The sequence below is a fragment of the Lissotriton vulgaris genome, chromosome 3_1, assembly GCF_964263255.1.
Source record: "Lissotriton vulgaris chromosome 3_1, aLisVul1.2, whole genome shotgun sequence".
NCBI lineage: Eukaryota > Metazoa > Chordata > Amphibia > Caudata > Salamandridae > Lissotriton > Lissotriton vulgaris.
This window is the reverse complement of record NC_141689.1, coordinates 375,354,108-375,376,966: the sequence shown is the minus strand read 5'-3', so window position 1 is coordinate 375,376,966 and position 22,859 is coordinate 375,354,108. Positions and strand designations below refer to the sequence as shown.

Here is a 22,859-nt window from a genome sequence, read left to right as displayed (position 1 = left end):
TTCTTCGATACACCGGAAGACGCCCACGACTGGATAGAGGGTTGGCGACGGGTCCCTGAACCTAAAAAGACAGTGCACAACAACAATGCCATCCTGCGAAGGTGGCATCACAGGGCCGCCGACACATAGGAGGAGAAGATGACCAGCAACAAACGGACACAGAGAAATGAACCACTGGGGATGGTGGTGGCCGGCTTGGCAATGACGAGACCTCACACTTGAGATATCCACTCACCTCACGCTATGATGCCCTGCCACAACTCGGATCACCCAGGGTGTTATGGAACTGGCCCACTAGAGACTTACTGCTGCATTTCGCTTCCCAATTCCGATACCATACTTACTGTAATGCTTTGACCTCACCAACGTCTTTGAGCAAAGGAATGTTCAGAGTGCTCCTGATGTCCTCTCCCCCGCACGCAAGTACTGTTTATGGGACTAAAGCACTCTGCACAGTTGGGGTGGCGGGTAGTTGGGAATCCGCCTAGCAGGGAGGGGTTAGAAGGGGGAGTTTTGATTAAGGTACTGTTTACGTTTGTATTCATTTTAGGTCTCGCCTACACAGTGCGGATGTGCGCTGCATAGGAAAGAGACCTCTTGAGATCTATGCAGCTTTCCAGGCAAAAACGTGCACGTGTTGCATTGCTTTCAATGCAGCGCGTGCACGTTTTGGCGATTTCCTTGCGGGAGCGCACAGCGCCATGTGGTCGCACGCTCCCGCAAGGGAAACGCTGCCTGCTCTCGGCCGCAACCGCCCCCCCCCCCACTCACGCACGCCTCTGCGCAATGCTTGTTTTTGTAAGCATTGGCCAAGCGCGCACACAACTCCTGCTTCTCCCCCTCCCCACCTCGGGCGCGGTCAATGCTTGTTTACCTTGTATTGTTCCAGTGCTTTAAAAACACACATAGGTTGCTGACTAAGCACACGCCCCTCCCGATTCGAAATCCCACAGCATAACTCAACATAGCATACACAGGTTCCAGTAGCCCCTTCCACACGCTCTGCTCGCTTATCTCCTTCTGGGTCTAACACAGAGCGGGAGCTAAAGCCAAATTTCAGTCTCTGCAATGTCCCGCCACTGTTTACTGTTTAATTTCATATTCTGCTTATTAAATCTCCCAAACAGGTCCCGCCAGGGTTTTGAATTTGCCTGGGAACTGTTGCTTCATTTGACGTCAGAGGGGGGCCCAGCTGTCCAGAGGCTGAGACCAGAGGTGGTAACTTTCGTGGACTGCAGACGTCACCTGGAGGAGAGGTACGGACTAGATTATATTGAGAAAGATGCGACTGGAGAGGCTGACAGCGGAGAGAGTGAGATCTGAGAAGAGAGTAAACTGAAAGATTCAGGGGCTGCAACAACAGAGAAGGGAGGGGTGAAAACGAAACCGAAACCTAGAAGTAGAAGGAATGGTGTCGGCGAGGCGATGAAGAACAGCAAGAGATTAGGAGAGGAGAGTGAAAGAATATATGCATTAAAATAATATTCTGAACCAGTATCTAGTTTTTTTGCTGTTGCCTCTTGCCTCCCTCTCTGTAGCTGCTTGGCACTGTTGTGGTTGCAGGGTGCCCACTGTTGCTGTAGCTTGCCCATGTGTTTGTTACTGCTTACCCATTCTATGTTGTTGCAACTGGGACTTTCCTACCCCCTCTACCTCTCTAATTGCGTGCACTACTCTGAGTAGCAACCTAAAGGGAGCTCCGTATTATCGGCCTTGGAAGGATGAGACTCCGAGTCGGGTGTATGCCCTTTTACATTTCACACGTTTGTGCAACAGATGCACTCTGCTTTCATGGGCCTTATCCAAGTTGCAAGCCCTGTTGCTTCTTTCTGGGATTGACAGGTAAATCCGAAAGCCACTGGCCACAGTACAACTGAAATTTCAGAATTATTAATTGACAGCTGAGGGATTTCACGCAATGTTCGACCTTTGGAAGCAACTTTTAAACTCTGAAATAAACCACAAGATATTCCTTCTGCACAGACCTTACCGCCAAGCCCAAGGGCTTAGTAGAGTTTCAGACACGTCTTGTTAGCCTCCTAAATGGAACTCCTACTGTATCGGCCGAAGAAGGATGAAATGGTGGATTGGTCCTTCTGAGCAGTTGGGAAAGAGCTTGTGAGCCATGCATGGAAAGTACTGCTGGGGAAGGAGTCTGAAAGAAGGTGCAGCCACCCAAGGGTTTTCTCGATACGCGTGCACAAATTATGCTACATCCTCATTAGTTCTAGGGTTTGGTAGCACCTCAAATGTACACTACTAGCAACCTAAATGGAGCACTTTTTTATTGGCTTCGGAAGGATGAGACGCTGGGTCGGTGTTTGCAACCGGTTGTTAAGGTGTGAGCCATGCACGGAACATAATGGTGCAGAAGGAGCCCAAGACAGGGTGCCGGCACCACAGGGCTTTCCTAATGTGCGTGTACGAATCATGCTATCTAGTGGTGGCAGGCAGGCCATTTTCTAGTGACAAGCTGACAGTTGGAGGATATGTTAATAGCCTCTTCCAAAGCGCTTCTTACCAATTTTAGGGGTGGTAGCACTGCAAATGTCTGCTGTGTGTTTAATTTACAAACACTACAGCTTATAAATTAAAATTTTTACAGACAATGAGTTGTTTGGCGAATTGCACATTGAGAAAGCCATATTGTGGGGAAACAAGAAACACACTTGTAAAAAATAAAATCGAGACAATTCACAAAGGCATTTCCTTGAATTATATCACTGCCAGATACTTTAACAAGCATTGGCACAGCCAATAGGTCTCGCCTTTGGGACCTTATTATAAGTGTTTAGCCATGCAACAGTTGATGTTGTTGCACCAAGGATATTGTGCATCATAACTAAATACTTATAAGGTCCCAAGAGCGAGATCTATTGGCTATGCCAATGCTTGTTTTGGATATGTTTAGTTGTTTAATGCTGACAACGTGCACCTTAGGGTTACTCCAAGGAGAGCCCATCAACTCGCACGCACGACTCCAATGTCCCAAAATCGCCTTACCGTCATGGGAGATGTAGTTCCTGACCCCTTACATTTGCGTCTGGAAGACACTCACAAGCCCAGCTCTCCCCTTTCTCTCATATCCTGGAATGTTAATGGCCTAGGTAACAAAATTAAAAGAGGGCTGGTACTACAATATCTTGAGAGACAGACTCTGTCAGTGGTCTTCCTACAGGAAACTCATTCGGTGGGAACCGCCACCAAAGCACTGGATAGATGGGGGTTCAAAATTATAGTGCACTCCGACTTCACTACGGGATCTAGGGGGTAGGGATACTGGTACGAAAGAGCTGGCCATTAATAATACAGAGCACCCAGACAGATGACCAAGGGCGCTTTGCAGCACTTTCATGTTAGTGGGAGGGACGAGCGTACAACCTGGTTTCTGTATATATCCCCCCTGCACTCCACAGTTCCTGCTTACTTTACCCCTAGGGGAACTGGTTATAGGAGGCAACTTTAACGCCGTTCTTGATGCCTCCTGGGATAGGTAGCCACCGAGAGACCAAGGGAACCGCTTCACACACTTACGAGACTTCATGGAAAACTCTTGGGCTAGTAGACGCTTGGCGCGCACGTTATCCAACAATACACATATCACTCAGGAGCCCACAAGTCTGTCCAGGAAAGATTATATCTAATCCTCCCTGACAAGCCTAGCAACGGTCGCGGAAATCACGCACCTTCCCAAGGGAATATCTGATCACTTCCCCATATCGGTAACCTACACATCGCCACACACTGGAAGGCGACGCATTTATCCAATATACCTGGGATACTTGAAGGTTACGACTATTAGGAAACAACTCCACAAAACCACGAAGCACTAATTTCAAGAGAACACACACTCTGTGGTTTCTCCTTGTACTCTATGGGAGGCCTACAAGACAGTGATACGCGGTCAGGCTATATATTCAATAACTTCGCACAAACGGGACAAGGCCCGTCAGGTGCAAGAGCTTGAAAGCGCAGTTAGTCTGTCCGAAGATGAACACACAAGAGCCTCGACTGACGAGACAACACATAATCTAGCCTTAGCTCGACAAGCTTACAGGGACTATGCATGGGAGGACGCCAGGGCGAGAGCTACCAAAACGCAACACACTGTTTATGAGGTGGGAGACAAAGCCGGTAAGTTGCTGGCCTGGCTAGATAAGAAAGAACGTGGTAGTCGCTGGATGGCCCACTTACATTTGGCTTCTGGGTAGGACATAACAGATCCAAAGGACATAATTACCGTCTTCGCGCGACACCATGAGGCAGTGTATACACCCACCTCAGACGCCACAGTAGAAGAGAATTTGGCCTTTCTTAAGGATATCCTTCTGCCAACTCTGGCAACCCAGGAAGCCGTCGCACTGGATGAGCACTTACGGTGGATGAAAATACAGCTGCACTTAAGGAGCTGCAATCGGGCAAAGCATTAGGTCCCAACGGCATTCCCGGGGTACGCTACAAACAAGAAGCAGATAGGCTGGGGCCTCACTTATTAAAACTGTACGAAGACAGTCTGATCCCTGAGGAGTATTCCCTTATCTAGAGTATAGAGACTTTAGTGACGATCCCCAAACCAGGCAAGCCCCCTCAGGACTGCACCTCCTACCGTTCTATTGCACTCCTCAATGCAGAGGCAAAAATATTAGGGAAAGTACTGGTGTCCAGGCTCTAACCGCACCTTGCATCTCTCATACACCCTGATCAATCCGGTCTTATGCCAGGCCATAACACTGCAATGAACCTACGACGGCTCCACGGCGTACTTGAACGAATGTCAACCATCCAAGAAGAGGCGGTCATCCTATCCTTAGACCCCAGTATGGCATTTGATCGGGTAGAGTGGTCCTTCATGTTCGCAGTGCTAAACCATTTTGGTTTTGGCCACAACTTTTGTGCTTGGGTCCAGTTATTGTATACACAACCCATGGCACACTTAGTGGTCAATGGGCGAATATCTGAGGACTTCCCTCTATGGGGCGAGGGACCAGACAGGGATGTCCCCTGTCCCGCTCTTATTTGCCCTGGTGCTTGAGCCCCTCGCGACCCGGTGATACAGGGACTGCGATGGACGGAAGGTTGGACGCAGATGATATATTATTATACATTACCTCCCCCAGCCGCTCAATTAGTTGCCTATTAGATATCTGTGCAGATATTCAGGATACACGATTAACTGGGCGAATTCGGTTCTACTTGTTCACCATAGCCCCCGCGCTTGCCCAGGGGAGTAACGATACAACTTGGGAGGGATGGTTTCAAATACCTGGGCATCCACATTACACCAGTCCATACTCAATTCTACAAGCGCAACCTCGTGCCCCCTCTCCTGCGACTTAAAAATGACGTGAAACACTGGCACGCACTACCTTTGACCCTCCTGGGGCGAGCGGCCTTATTCAAAATGATGGCTCTCCCACGGTTCCTGTATGCCCTACAAAACACGCCAACCCCTGTCCCCAACACCTATTTCAAAGCCATCGAGGCTGCGGTGGGACTGCTCCTCTGGGACGGAAACCCCCCCCACATAGCCCTATCTAAACTCACTCAGAGCTGGTATGATGGTGGAATTGCCCTGCCCAGTATACAACTATATTACTGGGCCTCACAACTTATAGTAATAAACCAATGGCTCCACTCCCCACAGGAGGAACCAGCACTCCAGCTTGACAGGCACACTATGGGTACCTTCGAACTCATGATGGCGCTCTACAAGAGCAAAAAAACGCATGGATCGGCCCTACTGCGCATACAGTAAATACATTGTTTGTGGCGCAGCGAGCGCTCGGCTGGGAGAGAATCCTCACCCAACTCACACCACTTTGGAACACACCACAACTAGGTATGCTCCGCTACAGTAAAGGTTTTGCTAAATGGGACCTTATTGGTATCTCTAGAGTTGGGGACCTTTGGAAGAAGGGAGAGATAGTGACCTTTGCCCACCTGCACACAACGTATCAAATGGCTGACTCAGAACAGTTTGGCTATCCACAAATTAAGCACTTACAAAGGCCATACCCCAAGGTGCTGATTTCCCCGAATCATATCCACTCGAAGATCGCCTCCTTACAGACCATCTCACCAAAAAAGCTATTTCTCTCACTTATGGCAAACTAATCAATAATCAGAAAGATCCCACACACACCTTGTGAGACAAATGGCAGACTGAACTGGGTGACATGGACATCCAGGACTGGCAGGAGGCATTGGCATCCCCGCGAGAGGTGGCAATTCCGTCCCGACTACAACTTGTGCAATTGAAAATATTACATAGGACGTACTACACTAGAACAAAGCTCCACAATAATGGTCGGACTGGGACGCCTTTGTGTCTGCGGGTTTGTGGGCAAAAGGGCACGTTTTACCACATGCTATGGGACTGTCCCAACATAACACACTATTAGGAGACAGTCATGGCAACAATTACCTGGATTTGTGGCTTTGAAGTCCCCCCGAGGCGAGGAGGTGCCTGCTCAATATTTGGGAGCCAACGGACCTCAACCATGCAGCACAGGCCTGGGCTAAACGCAATATCACACAGCATTGGGGCACATCTACTGCCCCTGACATCAGCACTGGTGTCAAGACCTGGATAGAGCAATGGTGGCAGAAAATGCGGTATTCGCTCACAGAGGGTGTCCAAACAAGTGGGAGCGGGTGTGGGGCAAATGAAATTTGTTACGCGCAAATATTAGTACCCCTCCAACGGAGGAATCAGATTCAGATTTAAGCGACTAACCCACATGAACTATCAGGGAACCGCCTACATGCCCGGGATCAGGGACCCAGACACCTATGCATGTTATGTTATGGAGTAAGGCAACTGTATATAATGTATTACCTGTGGAACTGACCTGTGATAAGTGTAACATGACAATGGAAATTGGTATGTGTAATCAGCATGCGCACGGCGTGTGTGCCGCAGTAACGCCGGAGTCACGCCAGAGTCCAGCCCGTCTGTGCCCGTCCGCGCTAAGGAAAAGCTGGACGAGGGGGTGCTCAGCTTTACTGGGAGTGGACGCGGTTGCATCAGGTACTCACATCAGGTCCTGCTGAAATTTAAACCTTCCCGGTTGCCGTGCCACCACTCGCTTACCCCCGAGGCTCTCCAAAACTCGCCCGTCTGTAGGTGTTCTAGGTCATGCTGCACCGGAGCTGCGCTACCTCCTGGATCCTCGAATGTAGGCACTACAGGTAAACTAGCATAAGTAGGGACCATGGATTTCTGATTAATGCGAGATCCCTGATCAAAAACAATGTGTCCTTTAAGGATTTCGTTCTGGACAGAAGACCCTCTTGGGTCTTCATTACAGAAACATGGGCTAAAGAATCTTCGGGACCTGATTTGGTAGGGGCAGTGCCGGAGGGCTATACCCTAGTTAGGCAGGACAGAGTGGGACGTATAGGTGGAGGGCTGGGCATTCTGTATAGGGACTCCCACTCATGTCGCATCACCCCTCTATCTGCCCCTCACGATGCCTTTCAGGCTCTACATTTTTCTATTAATGCATCATATGCTGTTCCATTTATGAGCATTCTTATATACAGACCTCCTGGGCCCAGAGTAGATTTTGGACAGCATTTGCTCAGTATTTTAGAACCTTACTTTGGCTGTGAGCATGTCACGGTTTTGGGAGATATGAATTTCCATCTAGAAAATCTAGAGGCGAATGAAACCCTCTCTCTCCTATCGGCTTGTGGCCTGCAGCAATTAGTTAAGGGTTCCACCCACCAGGCGGGCCATACGCTGGATGGGGTTTTTTCGAATGATAGATGGTTGACCACCGATGCCCCTATCCCGCTCACCTGGTCAGATCACTTTGCAGTCCCTTTGAAATTGGATATTACTCCTATAAACAACATTCCGAAGGGCCCTAGTAAAATGGAATCTAGGCGAAACTTGAAGAGGATAACCAATGACTTATTGGCTTCCCTAATCCCCAGAGGTGTGGCGCCGCGGCCAGGGCGACTGACGCTGGAATCTGGGGACCACGGTTCGATCCCCGGTGCCGTCTGCAGATTAGCCCAGCACCATGTGACTCTGGGCAATAGCTTGCTTAATCTTCCCGACGGCCCCCAGCGCCTAGAGACCCTTACGGGTGATTGTGCGCTTTACAAATGTGGATTATTACCACGGCTATCTCTATGGATGAGGATGTGGGCTCAGCGGTGTGTAAGCTAGAAAGCGCCATCACAGTGGCCATGGATGAATTGGCACCTGCCTCCCTACGCTACTCTGCCAGAAAAAGGCTGTCGGCCCCCTGGTACTCGGAGTCGCTAAGACATCTAAGACAGGGCTGCAGGAAGCAGGAACGACTCTGGAGGGCCAGCTGGGATACACAGGATAGGGAAACCCATAAAACTCTCTTGAGGGAATATAAGGCTGAGGTCATAAGAGCAAAGCAGGAGTACTTTGCGAATCTTACCACCGCCCTTACCTCGCCGAAAGAGTTATTCAAGATCGTGGATTCGTTGACCACCCTGCAGACCCCATACCCACCACAGACCTGCACTCAGCAGCTCTGTGACGATATTGCCCTTTACTTTCATACCAAAATTGCTGATATTGTTTCGGCCTTAGAGCTACAAAGGGCCTCAATATCTTCCTCAACCTCTCAGGTTATTCCCTCCCCAGTATCTGTTAGACCTTCTACTCCGGTCTATCTGTCTAGTTTTCCCCCCCTTTCTCTACAGGTATTGGATGTACTCCTGGCTAAGACTAGGTCGGGCTCTCCCCTTGACCCCTGCCCTCTTAAACTCCTCAAACAGTGTAAGGATACCCTCCTGCCCACTTTACTGGAGATTATGAACAGGGCAATGCGGGATGGCATTTTTCCCTCTCAGTGGAAGAGAGCGGTGGTCAAACCCCTCTTGAAAAAGCCTACCCTAGACCCGGAGGTTCTCAAAAACTTTCGCCCCATTTCGTTGCTCCCAGCTCCTGCAAAGATGCTGGAAACCCACCTTAACCAGCATCTTGCATCCTTTCTGGAAACCTCTGGTCTCTTGGATCATTCGCAGCACGGATTTCGGAAGGTCCACAGCACGGAATCGGCCCTTACTGTAGTGCTTGATAACATCCGCACTACAGTTGATAAGGGCACGAGTACCCTCCTGATCCTGTTAGATCTCACGGCTGCATTTGATACCCTGTCTCCCTTCGTTTTAACATCTCGACTGAGGGAGATAGGGATGGAGGGGCCAGCTCTTAGTCTGTTGGCCTCCTTCCTGGACCAGAGGGAACAGAGAGTGAAGCTGGGGGAGTTCCTATCTCCATCGCTGCCGGTGAAGTGTGGGGTCCCACAGGGGTCGGCGCTAAGTCCGACCCTGTTAAACATCTATGTGACCCCACTGGCCAGGCTCATTAGATCGTTCGGGATGGAGGTAGTCTCCTACGCCGATGACACCCAGATCTTGCTGTCTCTCGCCCAGTCTGTCAGCTTTTCTGCCTCCAATTTTAGACACTGTATGAAGGCAGTTGCTCAATGGATGATTGACAATTCATTGAGGCTGAATGATGAGAGGACGGAGATCCTCGTGTTCGGCGGGAAGGATGACATCTGGTCGACTGAATCGTGGCCCTTATCTCTGGGGACTTGCCCTGTACCTACCACCCTGGCACGAAACTTGGGGGTCATGATCGATCCGGCTCTTGCGATGGGTCATCAAGTCAATAGGACAATCTCCACTTGCTGGGGCATCATTAAGATCCTGCGCAAGATCAAGCACTATCTGTCTGTGCAAGCCCGGAAGCAAATCGTGGTTGCATTGATAGCCTCTCGGCTTGATTATTGCAATGCCTTATATGCTGGAATAAATAAGTGCTTGATACAGCGACTACAAACTGTGCAGAACGTCGTGACAAAGTTTGTACTGGACTTGCCTAGGAGGTCATCAGCTACTGTTGCCAGGAAATCCTTGCACTGGCTTCCAATTGAAGCCAGGATCTCTTTTAAGGTTCTCTGTTTGGTTTATGGGGCCTTGACCAGAAAAGAGATAGGAGGAATAAAAGATCTGTTGGTTACTTATGCTCCTTCCAGAAACCGTCGTTCTGCAAAGAAGCTTCTTCTATCAGTTCCCCGAGTCCGAAGAGCCAAGTGGGGAGGCAGAGCCTTTTCCAGCCTTGCCCCTAGATGGTGGAATACTGTACCCTGTGAAATTAGGTCTCTGCCATCGATGCTAACTTTTAGAAAGGCCTTGAAGACATGGCTTTTTGCCAAAGCTTACCCTTAGTTTTCTGGACCTTTTTATGATTCTTTTATAGGCGCCTTGATGCCTCTGGGCAAAGTTGCGCGATATAAGTTCTTATTCATTCATTATTCATTCATTCAGCACTGTTCTTCAATTTATGAAAATAAAAATATTTTAAAAAAAAGTGTGGAATGCGGATAACATGGAATGAATGAATACAAATATTTGATATAGCGCAAAATAGCTACTCCAACTAGAGTATCCTGGCGCTAAGATGAACATCAATGCTAAAGTGGACATAGTGGCAGGATACTAGGCCAAGACTAGTTCTTGAAAAGCTAGGTTTTACAGTGTTTTCTGAATGTTGTCAGGTCAGCAGAGGCTCTCAATGAGGTGGGTAGGCTGTTCCATGTTTGTGCACTCAGAAAACCAATGGATCTTCCCCCTATGCGCGTTAAGCGTATTTTGTGGATGCGTGCAAGGCTGCTGTAGAGGATATCATGGTCCTAGTTGGAATGTAGTGAATACCCCGCTTCTTAAGGTACTTAGCGCCTAGGCCATGAAGTGATTTAAAAAATATCACCATGGCTTTGAACTTTCATTCGCAGCCAGTGCAGAGATTTGAGAATGGGAGTCATAGGAAATCTAGGCTTTGGTCTAAGGATCACTCTGGCCACTGCGTTCTGCACTACTTGTAGACGCTGATGAGATAATCAGGTAGGCCTAGGTACACGATCTTCCATATGTCCACCGACAACATAGAGAGACATTTTTTTAGCATGCAGAGTATGGAACAGTCTGAGCAGATTATACATAATGCTTCTCTGCTGGATGAAGCCGCACTGATCTTCATGTATCAGCGTCTGCAAATATGGGTCAACGGGCCTAGCTAAAAGTATACTCAGAATTTTGACATCTACATTTAATAGTGAGAGTGACCTGTATGCCAACACCTTCACCGGATCCTTTCCCGGTTTTGGTACCAGCACCATGAGGGACTCACGCACGGTGTCAGAAACACGTCAGAGCTGGAATACCTTTTGATTTACCTCTGGAAGTTTATAAACCACTACCTTAGCATATTTGTTTTAAAATTCAGCAGGTAGGCCATCGCCTTCTGGCATTTTTCAAGATTTCTACTGCCACAGTGCCACATGTATTTTTTTAAATGTTTTTTTTCAATAGCTGCCCTCTCCTCTGCACCTAACCTAAGGAGTTCTAATGTAACCAGAAAGGCCGCCTCGTAGTCGTTCGGATACACCTCCTCAAGGTGGGCCCTAAACACCTCATTTATTGCCATTTGGGAGTTGACTAAGTTGCATTTCCTGTCCTGTAACACCAATATCAGTTCCAAGGACTCCTGCTGTCTCACCAGACGCACCAACATTGCACCTGCCCTGAACCCCTCTGCCCCTCTACCGGTGCTCCATGTAAGAATGTTTTTCCAACCTGCACCAGTCATCTAATAGTTCACTACGTGTGAGTCAGCAGTCCTCCAGTCTTTGGAGATGAGAAGGAAGCGCTTGTTTTATGTCGAGTAGTTGGGATTCTCTACTAGTCAGGTCTCGGACTAGATGCTGATGGACACTATATGAGGTTTTTAGACAAACCCTACTGAGCACTACCTTCATTGCATCCCAGTCATGGGCCCAGCTGCTTTAGCTGGCCCAGTTTTCCCTGAAATAATGAGTGATATCCTCCCGCGCCCCAACCGCAAACAGTGGGTCTGTCAGCACCTCAACGTGCAAGCCGAAATGCCAAGCCTGGTCTTCCCTAAACCGGAAACAAGCATCCTGGGACAGGTTTCTGGCTCACACCCTCATCAGCTAGGCTAGCTTGAATCCAGTGGCAAGGTGAGCTAGTGACCCACTTCTGGGCATACCCTGCCAACATAGGGCGAACAAAGCAAACACAAGGATCTGTTCGTCCTAAGTTGGCAGGGTATGCCCAGAAGTGGGTCCCTACCGCACTTCGCCACTGGATTCAAGCTAGCCTAGCTGATGAGGGTGTTACCCAGAAACCGGTCCCAGGATGCTTGTTTCCGGTTCAGGGAAGACCTGGCTTTGGATTTCGGGCTGGACTGTTCCCATGAAGCACAGGGTCAAGACTGATTTGCAAAAAGCTGGGTCTGCACTGAGGTTGCGAAGTGAGCTAAAGAATGATGATGGATTCAACCCAGATCTGTGACTTGGGGTGAGTGTCTGAAAAGATTCAGCGCTCCGTCCATTATCTCCGTGTGTTGGCTCTGGGCAAACATTCCCAGCTTAGGGTGCCAAAACCCATCCACTCTACATACCACGGCATCCATTCACTTAAGCAGCGGACGTCCCCTTGAACAGTGTGAAGTACAAAACGTTGTCTCCCTCAAACGTCCCAACCCAATGGGCAGTAACTCAAACTTGATCTGCAATCTAGTGTTGTAGACTTTAATCGTGGAGACTCAAATGGAGGTCCGGATACATCAGGTGCCAAAATGCAAGGAGTTATAACACTCTACTCTTAATAATTCCTGACTTGCAGTCTCATTCAAAAAGTGGGAGTTGAATGAAGTGTTAGCATATTAGATAAATACTTTCTCCATGAGAAAGCATATTATACACCTGAAAATTTACAATAAGCCAATATTGTATCAGGGACAAGACACTACTGCTCAGAGAAAAAGGTTTTGTGAATCATGCCCATACCATAGGCTTTGGAGTCAAGTATCAGAAGTGGGGAATTCTTCATGTTCTTAGAAAGCTATTTCACTTGTGCCTATAATGATATACAGGTGCTCCATGACACATTACTGTCACACATTACTTGGACTCTGTCACTGTATTGTTAAATAGGACTGGTCACAGTGAAAACCTGCTCTCTGACCAAATGTCTCAGGACTCCTTCCTGACACTTGCTTTAACAAATATATCTAAACAGCAGGCCACCAGGGTCTGTCACATAACTCCCCTGCACTGTTTCTTCACAATCGCCCCAGAGAAAGGTTTACTAACACTCAGAAATATTCAGTTTGCCCAACTCTCCCCTTCTCATCATTTGAATACCTTAAGTAGTTCTCTGCTTTACTGTTTCCAAGTGTCTATATTAGACCTCTTTCTATTAAATTCATGATTTGAAATCAATCACCTGTTTCTGCAGGGAGATGTTCTGCACATTTACTAACATTTACTACCCTTTCTGTGAAAAAATATTTACGAATATTTTCGAGCCACTCAGTCAACTAACTCCCAGGCTCAAATAGTGTTCTCTTCAAATGTATTGTTAATATCCCATGCACCTATTTTTATATCTTTAAGTATGTTTTAGACTCACTTGTGGTTGAAAGCATCCAATTTTTAAATACTAGTCTCTGCACAGTGAATGGCTATCTTTTTGACTTTGAGGATTAAAACCATACCCACAGGCTCAAGGGCGGTGCGATCGGTGCCACCGCACCGGGCTTTGACTTGGGGTGGGGCCATCCGTTTGAAAATGTATATTTTCACTCAAGAAGCACCTTCTGCCGTGTTCCTGTCCTCCAGCAATTTTCAGACATCAATTAAAATGGCAAGCTAACTCTGGTGACTAATCGCCTTTCCGGAAAGAGACCGCAGGTTTGTCTTGGGGAAGTTTTGACTCATCCTATGGTAGCACAGAGGGTTAAAATGTCTGCTGCTAAGAACATGTATTATGCAGATAACAAAGCGCATGCAATATAAATATATCAGTGTGTTAATGCTTCTGTAAGAGAGCTCTTTTTGTAACTTGTCGTGTATAAGTCAAAATTCTAATATAGAACATTGAGAGTTATTAACTGTCCTCAAAGAGCTTTATGCAAACTACAAGGTATATATTAGAGCTACTTGTGTTTTTTGCCTAGTCTTTTATCATCCTAAATTTGTGAAAAGGGTTAATTTAGGTTAAAAACTATTTGTATTATTAAAGAGAACCCCTAACAATGATGTTAAGTTTTAAATTCAAAATGTGTGCTTTTCTAGAATAAAGACCCAAACTATATTGCCTACCAGTATAGATGACATGTCACTCCTACACTACACCTTGTAGTCCTGTTTGATGTAACATTTCCTCTACACTGATTTACACATGTATGATTGTCTCTGTGCAATGTGTGTGTGACGAAAAGTACTCCGACACCTTACACTGGTATGAGTGGCGCTATAAAACTAAATGAATATGAAAGAGAGTGGTTATGGAGACTTGACGGGCACTGTTAAAGGGTGCTAGTGAGGGAATTCATGGCAGAGGTGGTCATTTTTTTTGGGGGGGGGGGGGCAACATACATTGTCGCACAGGGCGCCATCAGCACTACAGCCGGCCCTCTTAGTATGATAGTGTTTATTCATGGTGTTCTGGCATTGTTGAACCTTCTATATGGCCTGATAGTATTACTCAAGATTCTACCGCTCATGAGAGAAATTTAGGACATGATTTCCTCTTGTTTACGTCTTTTCTGGAATTTAGGGCTCTAAATTCACGCTTTTGTAGCTCTCTCTTATCTGGCAGGAATATGTTTACTGGCATCTCTTTAATCGATGGAAGAAGGCATTGCTTGAAATAAATATTTCGATGAGTGGAATGTGGGCTGAAATGAACCTGGTTTGGGGAGAATGGACTACGGAGCCAGGACAAAATAGGACTGCCTTCAACTGTGTGTGGAACTGTACACCAATCACCAAAAACAGAGTCAATGCTTAACTGAGACACAGTTACATATAGATATATTTTTCCCATAAAAAGGCTGACTCGGATTGATATTTTGTTGCTGCCACAAAACAAGCTGAGAATCTGCACCATCCGGGGATTTTGATGGCTTCTCTTTCAGATGCCCTATTTAATGAGAGGCTCTATCAATGATTAAATACCTGTGCAAATACACACAGAACCACAAATGCAGACGTTATATACTATATAACATGGTGACATGAGAAGAGGGGGCACCAAGACCCACTCAAGACTATGGGGCTGATTTAGAATTTGGTGGAGAGGGTCCTCTGTCGCAACGGCTCAGAATACTCTCTCTCAGCCAAACTGTTGGTCCGCATACCCAATTTAGAGGAGGGCAGATGCCAAGTTTATGCTAGCGAGTACAATGTACAACCTTTCTCTTACTACCTGAGGGAGTAGGGCCCATCGGAGGTAAGCCTCCACCCTTTAGAGTGAGGGGTTGGATGGCTTTGTTTTACTGTCTGTCAAGCACCAAGTATATCCTGGTGGTGTGGGAAAGTAAAAAAAAGACGCGCATTTGCAAAGTCAACAGGTCTCACCTATGCGAGGTTTATTGACTTTGGCAATGTTTTTTAGTTATGTGGTATGGTATGGACGTGAGAGTCCCTGGACTGTGAAAATAGTATGAATGCTGTAGACATGTGACAAAGGATGTGAGCTAGGGCAGCGCCTGATGAGTGACAGAGTGTGAAAGGTAGCAGGAATGTGGCAAAGGATTTAAAGGCCTCAAGCTTGTGATAGTAAGTTTGAGGGTACGTAAGGTGGGACAAATTACAAGTTTGAAGGTGGGAGTCTGTGCGTTTGGGCGGCAGTGGTGCAAGGAGCAGCTCAATAATTTTTCTGAATTAATGACTCTTAGATTAAAGGAAAATACTTGTTATAGGTCATTTTATTTACTGACCCAATGATAAGAGCAACTGCCAAAAGTCTTGGGACAGTACAAATTGTTTACAGATCCCAACCTAGAACAACATTTGTTTACTCCTACTCATAAAGGGGCCACACAATAGACCAAGTTTGGTCCAATTAATTTACAGCTGACTAACATAACTGTTCTCCTTGTATCTGGTTGGATAATTTTTTTAATCAGAGTTACTCTTGATGAGTTACACCATCAATCTAGTAAACCAAGGTTTATGAAATATTCCTGTAATTAGTCCTGTGTGGACATGAAAATGTCTGCGATTGATTCCCTTGTAGCCTCCATGTTGGTCTTGAACCAAGATGTTCACTCTATGGAAAAGGAAATGGTCCTCTGGTTACTCAAGGGTAGTGCTCACGCCCCCTCACGTACATCCAAAGTAGCCCAACACCATAATTCCGCTAGCTGGTTTGTGGAAGATTTGAAATTAGCCAAGAAGGAATTACGTCAAGCAGAGCAGAAACTGACTAAAAGGGCAATTTTCAAAAAGCCACTTAAGTATTATAAAGTCTTGTTAAAGCATGCAAATTCCTCCCTCTTCATAAATAAAATAATACAATCCACAAATAAATCAAAAACATTTTTTAATTGTGCCAGAATTATCTAAACCCGCCAGATTCTGCCTTTCAAGATCGAAACTATAAAGATGTTTCATTAACTTTCTGTTTTCATTAATGTAATGTTTATTCACAATGTATATCGTTTATTGTTTAATGTTTGTTCAAATTGTAAGAGAGTATCTTTTGATGCTCAAGCTTGCTAAAACAGAGAAATGACTCAAAAGAAAGTCTAAATAAGGGCGAAATAAAAAAGCCACGAACTTCGATTATATACATTGGTCTGAAATCTGTTTTAATAAACAGCAGCAAGCAAAAACTGTGGCTGGATTCCTTTTGTTATTAAAATTATATAATGGAAGAACTTTTTATGCCAATCTACACTGGATCATATTGTATGCATGGTACACTGGAACCAAAGGGCATACATTAGAATCTGGGTGAAGGCTATCCAATAAGCAGTATGAAAGGGAAGATCTATGCAAGGCATAGTTCTTGTCCATGAATCACAAGAGTGATATGTGAATGTCTTTCTTGATTCCGGAGTGAAGTAATGAAACTTTATTTGTTTAGGTCTTTGGGGTTTGCGACTATCCAGAAACAAACGTAATATGCTACAACTCTCACATGAACAATGTTCTAGGGTGATCATACCAGCTAATGTTCTTCAGTAGTAATTAAGGCAAACCTTGGTACAAAAAATCTCCAAATTATCCATGAGATCCACGATCTGGAAATGGTGACCTCAAATTAACATTTTCGCAGTTGTTCTTGCAATAATGTCCACAAAACGTGATTCAATTAGTGATGGAGTTCATTGATATTCAAGATCATTCTTATATTAGAATTCACACTCCTAAATCAACTTGCTCTGCTCATTCTGCAGACAGGAAACTAAAGGTCTGGTGCTTTAACAGTGTTTTGGATGACCATCCTAACACAAGTGCTCCATTACAAATCTGTTATTCATACGGTACTTCTAATCGCAAAAATATTGCTTACGCTCTGTGAGTTGTACACATTTTAATTTGCTTGACCTTCACCACTGTCAAATAAATGCTGTAGAAAGAACACTGTCAGACTCTCTTTCAGCCCTCTCTCGCCAACCCTACTTAGCAGTGTTCAGAACTCATTCACAATAGAACCACGCCTGCTGAGACAATTCTTCCTGATGTTATGAAGCTCTACTTAATATACTGACCTAGTTCAAAAATGATTTTCTATTCTCCTTCCTTGCATACATATTCATCCACCTCAGGTAATCCTTTGATGCTGATGATTGCATCTGCTTTCAACAATGACACTCAACCAAATTACTACGACTATCTTCCACTGCGGCTTACTGAATTTAGACAGGGATGGAAAGACAAGTGCACGCAGTCTCTGCCTCCAATTCAAGTCTGTGCGACATGCAAACTTGTAGATTGTATTGCAATGAATCTGATTATGTCTCAAGGTGGGAGAGTCAACTCACCTAATTTTATTTTAACTCCTAGAAAAAGTATAGCATTTCTTACTTCACCAAAACTTGCTTTCGGAATTAGTTTGTAAAACGTACAATAGATTATTCTGAGTTTTAATAATAAATAAAGTTGTGTTCCAATTCAGATCCAACAAGAGGCTGTGACAATCTAATTATGTATGTATACATTACTTTAACACATTTTACTTATAGTAGCCACTTTTAGTAGGAAGTGTGTCCATTATTTTAAATATATATTTTTGGCATTCTTTTAAAATCTCCCATGTACACTCCTCCTTGATCACACACTTTACATACATAAAACAGCATGAACAACAGGTTAATCCCTAAGACTGTCCATGTAGGAACATCATTTTCACAACACTAGTTTAATTGATCTCTGGCTAAGTGGAAGTATTCAGGTTTCATCATAATTTGACAGATAGGCAACTGAGGTGTCCTATGTGTGTCTTGATGACACATGAATTGTGTGCATGGAATAGTGCAAAAGCACAGTTATGCCTTAGAGTGGGCATGTTGTAAGTGGAAGTTTCCCATTACTTCTTGCATGTGATGTCACAGAAGTAGGAATTCTCAAATTACAATGCCAGTAACAAAAATTGGTTGGAATTATCGTTGGAAAGCACAGTTCACATAACATAACAATAATGTGTGAGTTGTTAGGTCTGTGTTTACTGAATACTAGGCCGAATAAATGAACGGGCCATCCTCTAATATTTGGTGGATATCCCTCACCTGCCAAGCTCTAAATAACCTACTGAGTCAATTGTACATGTGCAGCATGTTTTTGTTCAGCTGTAATAACATATTACATTGTAATAACAATAAACAGCTTAATTTTAGTTGTATAATCATGTGGGACAGAGGTGTTCTACTTGAGGTGAGCATTTATTTAGGCCAATGGGTTGCAGAGTAGCTGTCTTATCACTACAAAAAATATAAACAGAAGTAAACGGTGTTGACTGATTTCATTCATTATAACACATTAGTACTTTGGATATTAGTACTTTGGATATGGTTGTCAGCCAAATTAAAATGCATTGCTACAACCTCTAAAACAATACAAATTAGTTCCTAGGGCAATATTCTCAAGCTGTAACTGATTTCTTTTTGTTTCAATTTGTTTTTTTAATTTAAAACTTTACATGCATTTAGACAGGCACCATTGGTATGTTGACATCGATAAAAGAATTTACAAAGCAGATGTTATCATGTAAGCATTACATAGTCAGTTTTTTTGTTTATGCAAAGCATTTTGGAGTGCCAAATATAACAGGGTATTAATATTATTAAATGAAATATAAGGGTAAAGCCCAATTGATTCAACATAATAGGAGAACAGCTGCAGTGTAACGCCGTCCTCCCAGACACACCCATCCCCCACAACTGTACCTTTAGCACACATTAAGATTGTATAATGCCAACTATTGCTGTTTGAATGATCATGTTTTAAGTTAGCTATGTATATGAGGTGCACAGTGTCTGAGGCCTTGCAGATTTCCTGGGTTGAAACCCCCTTTTCACGATGTCTAATTCACTCTGAACGATTGGTTTGCTCTCGCACCTCATCTACTCCTGAGGGGCTTCCTGTGTTGCTGAACTCTCCAACCAGGAGCAGCAGAAGTCTGTTTGTATTGCATCCCATGCTGTTGCCAAAGGCAATGCATGTAGTCCTACAGTGGCTTTGCAACGGAGCGCTACGCTCTCCGCCTGCGCCCAGCATATTAAGGATTGGAACCAGGCTTTCGTAGATGGGGGTTCACACAGCAGGCAAATAGCCAGTCAGATCTTTACCAAAGGGTGGTCATTTTATAAGCACTTTACATCTCAGAAGAGGCATTCCTCCCATACAGCTATCCCAGAGATGTAGAAAGCATTTTTTAGGTCGAGCATCAGCGCGCCTATGCTGTCTGCAAGCCCTGCTGTAATCACTCCACATGAGTGAATTTACAGCTATTGCTTGCCATTGGCGGACAACTCCATCGCAGCTTCTTATTGGCCGTTGCTCCCGATACATCACTTCCATTTTTAAACCAGGAGCACATGCCCATTACAGTTTTCTTACACGTTAGGTTTTAGCTGATCTCATTTTTCTTCTTCCAAGAGCCTCATTTCAAGACCCCAATTCCAGCCCACTAACCTGCACAAGTAATTTAGAAGAGCGCAACAATGCATCTATGAAGCCTCCTTGTTCCATCCGAATGGGCTACCAACATATTTATAGGGAGATGTGGCGGTACAGAACGGGAATATCGCTGCAAAAATATCTACAGGAAGAAATATCGATGACAAAAATATAGTCTGACCAGAATATCGACAGACAGGTAAGTAATATCGATAACATTAATATAGTTGTAATAAATATCGTTTACAAAAACATAGTTTACAATAATATCGTTTTTTAAATAATTATAAGTAATGCAGTGTTTTTAATGAGTATTTGTAGTCAAAGTAGTATTTTATTAGTTAATAATGTATTTTATGCTGAATTTAGTATTAATAGTTCCGTAGCGGGTTGTGGGTTTATAGGGGAGTAGGATGGGAAGTAATTTAAATATAATGAAATAATAGATTAATTAATGTTTTAAATGAATATAAATAGTGTAATAAATAATAGTTAATTAATTTCAATTAGTTAATTGATTAATAATCATGTAATTAATTATGTTAATTTTTTTATTAATTTTAGGTGTGTGTACTGGAATTTTTTTAGTGAAAATGTAGTAAATTAATTACATTTTAATTGATTAATTATTTAATTAATGATTAAATAAATAAAAATAAATAATTGTTATTTTATAAACGACTAAATACATTTAGTAATTTTTAGCCCTACGCTATCCAACGCTTTCCCTACTGTTGCACCCTCTGGAGTGGGAATAGTAATTTTTACCCCTACGCTATCCAACGCTTTCCCTACTGTTGCACCCCCTGGAGTGGGAATAGTAATTTTTACCCTTACGCTATCCAACGCTTTCCCTACTGTTGCACCCTCTGGAGTGGGAATAGTAATTTTTACTCCTACGCTATCCAACGCTTTCCCTACTGTTGCACCCCCTGGAGTGGGAATAGTAATTTTTCCCCCTACGCTATCCAACGCTTTCCCTACTGTTGCACCCTCTGGAGTGGGAATAGTAATTTTTACCCCTACGCTATCCAACGCTTTCCCTACTGTTGCACCCTCTGGAGTGGGAATAGTAATTTTTACTCCTACGCTATCCAACGCTTTCCCTACTGTTGCACCCCCTGGAGTGGGAATAGTAATTTTTACCCCTACGCTATCCAACGCTTTCCCTACTGTTGCACCCTCTGGAGTGGGAATATTAATTTTTACCCCTACGCTATCCAACGCTTTCCCTACTGTTGCACCCCCTGGAGTGGGAATAGTAATTTTTACCTCTACGCTATCCAACGCTTTCCCTACTGTTGCACCCTCTGGAGTGGGAATAGTAATTTTTACCCCTACGCTATCCAACGCTTACCCTACTGTTGCACCCCCTGGAGTGGGAATAGTAATTTTTACCCTTACGCTATCCAACGCTTTCCCTACTGTTGCACCCTCTGGAGTGGGAATAGTAATTTTTACTCCTACGCTATCCAACGCTTTCCCTACTGTTGCACCCCCTGGAGTGGGAATAGTAATTTTTCCCCCTACGCTATCCAACGCTTTCCCTACTGTTGCACCCTCTGGAGTGGGAATAGTAATTTTTACCCCTACGCTATCCAACGCTTTCCCTACTGTTGCACCCTCTGGAGTGGGAATAGTAATTTTTACTCCTACGCTATCCAACGCTTTCCCTACTGTTGCACCCCCTGGAGTGGGAATAGTAATTTTTACCCCTACGCTATCCAACGCTTTCCCTACTGTTGCACCCTCTGGAGTGGGAATATTAATTTTTACCCCTACGCTATCCAACGCTTTCCCTACTGTTGCACCCCCTGGAGTGGGAATAGTAATTTTTACCTCTACGCTATCCAACGCTTTCCCTACTGTTGCACCCTCTGGAGTGGGAATAGTAATTTGTACACCTACGCTATCAAATGTTTTAACTAATAATATATTGTATATTTTAATTATATGTATGTATTATTGTTGTTATATAAAGTAATGTGTTAAATATATGTATATGTACACATTTATTAAGTTTATAATGAAAAAGTGTAGTTAATTTGTTTTAAATAGTTAAAAAATAAAAGTAATGTAATGTATTTTGTTAATAGTACTTATATTTACTTATTATTTAATGTAATTTTAATTAATTTAAAAAGTCGATATTTTTTACATCTATATTAATTACAACAATATTTTTGAGTCGATATTTATGTACTTACCTGTTTAAGTATAGGGTGTCGATATTTTTGTAAACGATATTTTTACAACTATATTTATGTCAGCTATATTTTTGTAATCGATATTTTAACACCCTACCGTAGGCACCCTCACTGGATAAAAAATACCATGACATAGCTTGCCTCAATAAGGTGTCTGCATATGTCAAAACTTGTTACTTTCTTCGCAAAAATGTAAGAACCTCACCCACGCATTACTGCCTCCAATCACAAACGTTTACCTGCAATCAAAGTTGTGAGCGTAATTCATTAGTGCGGACCGGTGATTAAAGCATATACCTTTTATGTTCATGAACCCACGGCATTCTTCATTAGCAGGAGACACCGACCACAGAGGAAACTGCCCGACCTGTGTACTCATTGGGCCAAGAAACCTTCCAATAGCAAGCCTCCATATCATCCGTACTTCCAGGCATGATGTTGACCAAAGAGGCGCCCTCATTGGACAAAAATAGCATCCAATAGCTTGCTTCTATAAAGTGTCTAAGTATGTGAAACTTGTTAGTAACAGAGGAAAAATGTAGAATAAAAAGAATCTACTCATTGGCCAAGAGTCGCCTCCAATCATAGACCTTTATGTCAATGCAAAGTTGCAAGCGAGGGTGGTGTTCTTAACTGGGTACGAACATCCTTAAAACGA

At 44.2% G+C, this 22,859-nt stretch overlaps 1 protein-coding gene across 1 annotated transcript in view; it reads right to left on the bottom strand.

The window, feature by feature from the left end:
- Nucleotides 1-22,859, bottom strand: part of NIM1K (NIM1 serine/threonine protein kinase) — a 143,260-nt gene that overhangs the window by 93,422 nt on the left and 26,979 nt on the right. The gene's annotated exons all lie outside the window — the stretch shown is intronic.